This window comes from Mustela lutreola, chromosome 2 (assembly GCF_030435805.1).
Source record: "Mustela lutreola isolate mMusLut2 chromosome 2, mMusLut2.pri, whole genome shotgun sequence".
Taxonomy (NCBI): Eukaryota; Metazoa; Chordata; class Mammalia; order Carnivora; family Mustelidae; genus Mustela; species Mustela lutreola.
The window spans coordinates 116241783-116247782 of record NC_081291.1 but is presented as its reverse complement, the minus strand read 5'-3'; the positions used below and the strand labels follow the sequence as shown (position 1 = coordinate 116247782).

The following is a 6000-nucleotide window of genomic DNA, read 5'->3' as shown; positions in this document are numbered from 1 at the left end:
CCATTCTAGCTTCCAGCAAGAAGCAAACATACTATAGTGTAGTGGGCTGTGACTCTTCCACCCACACATGAAGACAGCCCCTTGACAGGTGGGACCACTGAACAAGTAGAGGCCAAACTAGGTCCTGGGCAGCAGTGGTTTGAGTACCCCTTATATCCTACCAACTAGGACACCAAGACTGTTGTTTCTCATATTTCTCCATAAACCTGATCTTACGTTTCTGTAAATAGCCAAATCTTCAGAAGAAAGCAAAACAAAACACAAAACTAAGTCATCTAGTGGAACCTCCAGTTACCTGTCTGTCAGAAGAAGATGGGGCATTGGTGAGAAGAATGTCTCTAGCTACCCTTCCACCTCCACTGGCCACACAGAAGATGCTGAGAGCTGAGTGGGACCACTTTCTCCCCATCCCTTCTGGCCAGGAAATCCAAGAATTGTGCATGATTCTTTCATCAGATTTTCTTTCTGTATCAGGGGATTTAAGGTGGGTTGTTCGTGGAGTCTTCTCGAATACTAAAAAATATCTTGAGAGAGAAATAAAGAAAGAGAGCAAATAAAATGGATCTTATAGTAAAAACTATGTATGTAAAAGAACTGCTTATATTTAAAGAAATATGGAAAGATAAGCCATAATATTTTTTGAAAGGTTATCTGTAGAAGGAGGGAGGAATAAAGAGGGGAGGAATAGAAGCTAGACTTGTTTGTAGATTTTACTTAGCAACTGTGCAAACATTTTATATAATTATAAAACAAAATTAAGATTTAAAAACAGTCTCATAAAAATTACAACCAAAATAAAACAAATGAACCAAACTGTAGATCAGGCTACTGGCAAAGACAAACAGAAGGGACCTATTTTGGCGTGCCTTGGTGGCTCAGTTGGTTAAGTGTTAAGCTCAGGTCATGACCTCAGGGTCCCGGGATTGAGCCCCCACCCCCGTGGGGCTCCCCACACTGCAGGGAGTCTGCTTATCCTTTTCCCTTTACCCCTCTCCCTGCTTGTACTCTCTCTTTCTCAAATAAATAGTCTTAAAAAAAAAAAAAGGACCTATTTCAAGTGAGTTTAAAACAGTAATTTGATTGCTTATCCAAGTAGGATTACCCTAAGGACAAAATTACTTAAAGAATTTTAAATTGTTTATGGGAGTCATATTATTGGCACTAGTGTTGACTTCATTACTCTGAGACTTGAATGTGTATCGTGGGGTGAAGAAAATAAGTAATTATGTGATACTCCAGTATCGTTCCCAATACCACTGAAAACCGGCACTCTCAGCATGGGTAAGAGAAATACAAGATAGAAGTTAAGTGTACACTCTGAGTTGGAAGTATCATGATAAACTAATGATGAATTTATCTTGGAAAAAAGTATTCTGTGCATTTCAAAGGCCTTATATCAATAAGTAAAAATGAGTATGCTGGCAGCCAGATCGTGATCTTCAAATACTATTTCCCACTAAAAGGAACTAGGATTCCTTGGAGAAATGACTGATTCCATGTCTGGGGCAGCCTGTATTACCAAATAGTAAGAAAGTTATCAAAGACCACTAAGGTTTTATCAAAAGAACTTACAACTCTAAGGTCCTCCCACTGGCCAAGATGGGGTAATATGTACAGTGTATCAATGTATTTGTCAACACTGTTCCTAGTAATACTAAAAATTGGTTGCTATCAGAAGATACAAGTGAACTACAATTCATCTTTTTGAGAGTTGCTGAATGCGGACAAATAATTACCATGTATTCTGTTTTTCCTTTATGAACTATAAAGGACCTGGGTAACTAAATAGTAGATGACAGTATTTCTTTATAAAAGTATTCCAGCTAACAAATGAGAAAGTCATGATAGACTTTGCATATCACCATTTAGAAGTTCTAATGAATTAGTGGATCTAGTTATTGGTGTTTAATAGCTACTAACATCGCAAAAGGAGACCACAAGACATCATATGTCTACTAATGGAAGATCACAAGAGCACCAAGTTGTGCCAAAAAAAAAAAAAAAAAAAAAGAATCTGAATGTGACCAGTCTTCTACATCCAATTACCAATTAGTGAGGAAAAAACCCAGAAGATAGAGAAACATGTTAAATGGCACCATGGGGAATACAATTAGCAAAATACAGATTGTGGGAAACTCTTCAGGACAAACAAGTCATTTTATTAAAAAAAAAAAATTCCAGGAAAAAAGAGAAATGGAGGAGGATCCTAGAGTGAAAGAATTAAGGGATAGATCAACAAGTGATAGGGCACCTGGGTAGCCAAGTCAGTTAAGTGTCTGCCTTTGGCTCAGGTCATGATCCTGGGGTGTGGACTCAAGTCCCAGATTGTCTTCCCTGCTCAGCGGGGAGTCTGCTTCTCTTTCTTCCTCCACCCCTCTCGCCTGCTTATGCTCCCTCACTTGCTCTCTCTCTCTCAACTAAAGAAAGAAAATCTTAAAACAAAAACAAATCACATGTAGAGATCTTTTCTTGATCATGATTCAAGTAAATTATAAAATGTACACATACATTTATAACATTTGAGTTAATTATAAACTGAACTCTGAATATTTGATATTAAGAAATTGCTTATTTTTCTAGATACTGTTTTTTACTTTAAAAAATATAGCATTGTTTTTTCAAAAAATTTAAAGCAAGCCTTAAAATTTAGCAATGCATATTAAATAGTTGTAAAATATTTATGTTTTTTTAAAAAATGGGAAGTGAGCAAGTAACTGGAGAATAGATGACACACATGGTTATGAGTTGATTATTTTGTTTTAGAAAGTTGAGATATTGCTTCTAAAAAATGTTCTTTCTCATGTGGAGAAGTGCTTAATAACATATTTTGTTGTTTATATTGAAATACATTTGACATATAACATTATGAAAATTTGGAGCACCTGGGTGGCTCAGTTGGTTATGGTCTGCCTTCAGCTCAGGTCATGATCCCAAGGTGCGAGGCTTGAGCCCCACATCATTTAAAATTTTATGAAAACTTAGGGGGTCCAATTTGTGAATTTGACACATTTATATATTATAGTATGATTGCCATTGTAGCAATAATTACATTGCTATCACATTATATAAGTATCCTTTTTTTTAGTAGTTGGAATTTTTAAGTTCTCGTCTCTTAGCAAGGTTGAATGTTATAATACAATATTTTTGGCTATATTCACTAGACCGTGTATTAGATCACCAGGGCTTTTTTATTATTCATTTTAAGTTTGTACCCTTAAACAGTATCTGCCCTATCCCCCTCAGCCACCGTACCTTGGTAAGCACCATTTTGCTTCCTATTTTTTTTTTTATGGGTTTGGCTTTTTTACTTTTATTTTTTAAACATTTTTTGTTAAGTTTACTTATATTTTTTAGTAATCTCTGCAACCAACATGGGACTCAAACCCACAACCCTGAGATCAAGAGTCACACATTTTTCTGACTAAGCCAGCCAGGTGCGTTGCTCTGAGTTTGGCTTTTGTAAATTCCACAGGTAAGTTATATCATACAGTACTTGTCTTTCTCTGTCTGACTTATCTCACTTAGCATAATATGCTCAAGATCCATCTATATTATCACAAATGGCAGGATTTCCTTTTTTCTCAGGGCTGAATAATATTCCATTATATATATACACCATATCTTCTTTACCCATTCATCCCTTGGTGGGCACTTAGGTTGTTTCCATATATTGGCTGTTGTGAATAATGTTGCAATAAACATGGGAGTGCATTTATTTCTTCAGGGCCCTGTTTTCATTTCCTTTAGGTAATACCCAGAAGTGGAATTACTGGATCATATGGTAGTTTTATTTTTAAATTTTTAAGGAACCTCCATATGTTTTCTACAGCAACTGAATCAATTTACATTCCTGCCAACTGTGCACAAGACTTCCCTTCTCTCCACATCCTCACCAACTGTTATTTCTTGTCTTCTTGATGAGAGCCTTTCTAACAGGTATGAGACGATATCTCAGTGTGTTTTGATTTGCATTTCTCTGATTATTAGGGATGTTGAGCATCTTTTCCTGTACATGTTGGCCACTTGGATATCTTCTTTGGAAAAATGTCTGTTTAGTTCCTCTACCCATTTTTAAATTGTATTTGTTGTGGTGGTAGTTATTGAGTCGTATGAGTTCTTTCTATGTTTTGAACATTAGCCCCTTATCCAATATATGATTTGAAAACATTTACTCTCATTTAGTAGGTTGCCTTTTCATTTTGTTAGTTGCTTATTTTTCTATGCAGAAGATGAGTTGATTGTTGTTAAAGATAGTAACCAAGACTTGGGATATCATTATATTATTTTGTCTCCATTTATATAGGTTTACATTTTCCCATGATAAAAAGTTAAAAGAAAAAAAGGAATTATCAACATTATGAAATTACACAGGAAGATCAAATAAGGTGTAAACTAAGAAGATTGCATTCATACTGGTCATTGGTGGCTTTTTCAGAGCAGTTTCAATGGAATGGTTAGGGCAGAAGATAGTTTCTAGCAGGTTACAAAGTGAATGATTTGTTGCCATTTGCAAAGACGTGGATGGAGCTAAAGACCATTATGCTAAGTGAAATAAGTCAGAGAAAGACAAGTACCATATGATTTCACTCATGTGGTATTTAAGAAACAAAACAAATGAACAAGGGGAAAAAGAGAAACTATTGGATGGCTGCTGGAGGGGAAGCGGGTAGGGGGTGGGTTAAATAGGTGATAGGGATTAAGGAGTACACTTGTGATGAGCACTAGGTGTTGTAAGTAAGTGATGAATCATTAAATTCTACACTTGAAACTAATATTACACTATATGTTAACTAACTGGAATTTAACTAAAAACTTGAAAAAGTGGATGATTCAGAATACTCTTATGCCTTAGAATTAGAAGAGCATTTAACTCTCCCTTTTTCTAAATTTTTAAGTATGGAAAACTTTAAACCAAGAGTAAAGAAAGGTTAGAATAACAGGCCTCCATGTATCTGTTACCCAGCTTCAATAATTATTAACGCTTTGCCAGTGTTGTTTCCACTGTTGTTACCTCCACCATTTTTTTAAAAAGATTTATTTATTTATTTAAGAGAGCGACTGGGAGTGAGGGGTAGAGGGAGAGAAGAGGGAGAATCTCAAGCTGAGTCCCCACTAAGTGCAGAGCCTCATGCGGGGCTTGATCTCTCGACCCTGAGATCATGAGCCCATCTAAAACCAAAAGTCTGGAATCTTAACTGGACTGAGCCATACAAGCACCCCCACCATTTTTTGATGAACATTAGTTTTACTTGTAAATAATCCAGTATTCATTTCCAATTGGTAAGGACCTTTTTCTAAATAAAATGGAGCCATTAGCACACCTAACAAAATTAAAAATAATTTAGGGAAGGATTTCTCAACAAGATAAGAAACACAGATTGCAGAGAAAAAGTTCATACATTTATTGACACTTAAGAATTTTAAAATTTCATTTATCAAAGGTCACCACAAAAAAGAGAAAAGATAGACTGAGAAAGGATAAATACAAATAACAGTCCAAGATTAAAGAACCACATCAGGGAGGGAGACAAACCATAAGAGAGTCTTAATCTCACAAAACAAACTGAGGGTTGCAGGGGCAGGGGGTTGCAGGTGGAGGGGTAGGAAGAGGGCGATGGGGTTATGGACATTGGGGACGGTATGTGCTATGGTGAGTGCTGTAAAGTGTGTAAACCTGGCGATTCACAGACCTGTACCCCTGGGGCTAATAATATATTATATGTTAATTAAAAATTTTAAAATATTAAAAAAAGAAATAAATTATTTAGCTAAGTGTTCTGTAAACTAATAAAAATATTTTTTTAAAAAAGAACCACATCAGATTAATTAGAAAAAGACCAACAGTCCAATACAAAATGGGCAAAGAATGACAATAACTTACAGAGGAAGAAATCTCAAGAGCCAAAAAACATGAAAAGTACTCAACCTCCCTAGTAATCATGAAGAAGTAAATTAAAATCACAATGAAACACTATATTAAAATTTTTAATATAGACAAAA

At 35.6% G+C, this 6000-nt stretch overlaps 1 long non-coding RNA gene across 1 annotated transcript in view; it reads left to right on the top strand.

The window, feature by feature from the left end:
- The first annotated feature begins 234 nt into the window (after positions 1–234).
- The window catches only part of LOC131824770 (uncharacterized), a 52668-nt gene continuing 46902 nt past the window's right edge, over positions 235–6000 (top strand). Inside the window, exons 1-2 of the long non-coding RNA XR_009350978.1 lie at positions 235–484; positions 3830–3936. This is a non-coding gene — a long non-coding RNA (uncharacterized LOC131824770). The remainder of the gene's footprint in view (positions 485–3829; positions 3937–6000) is intronic.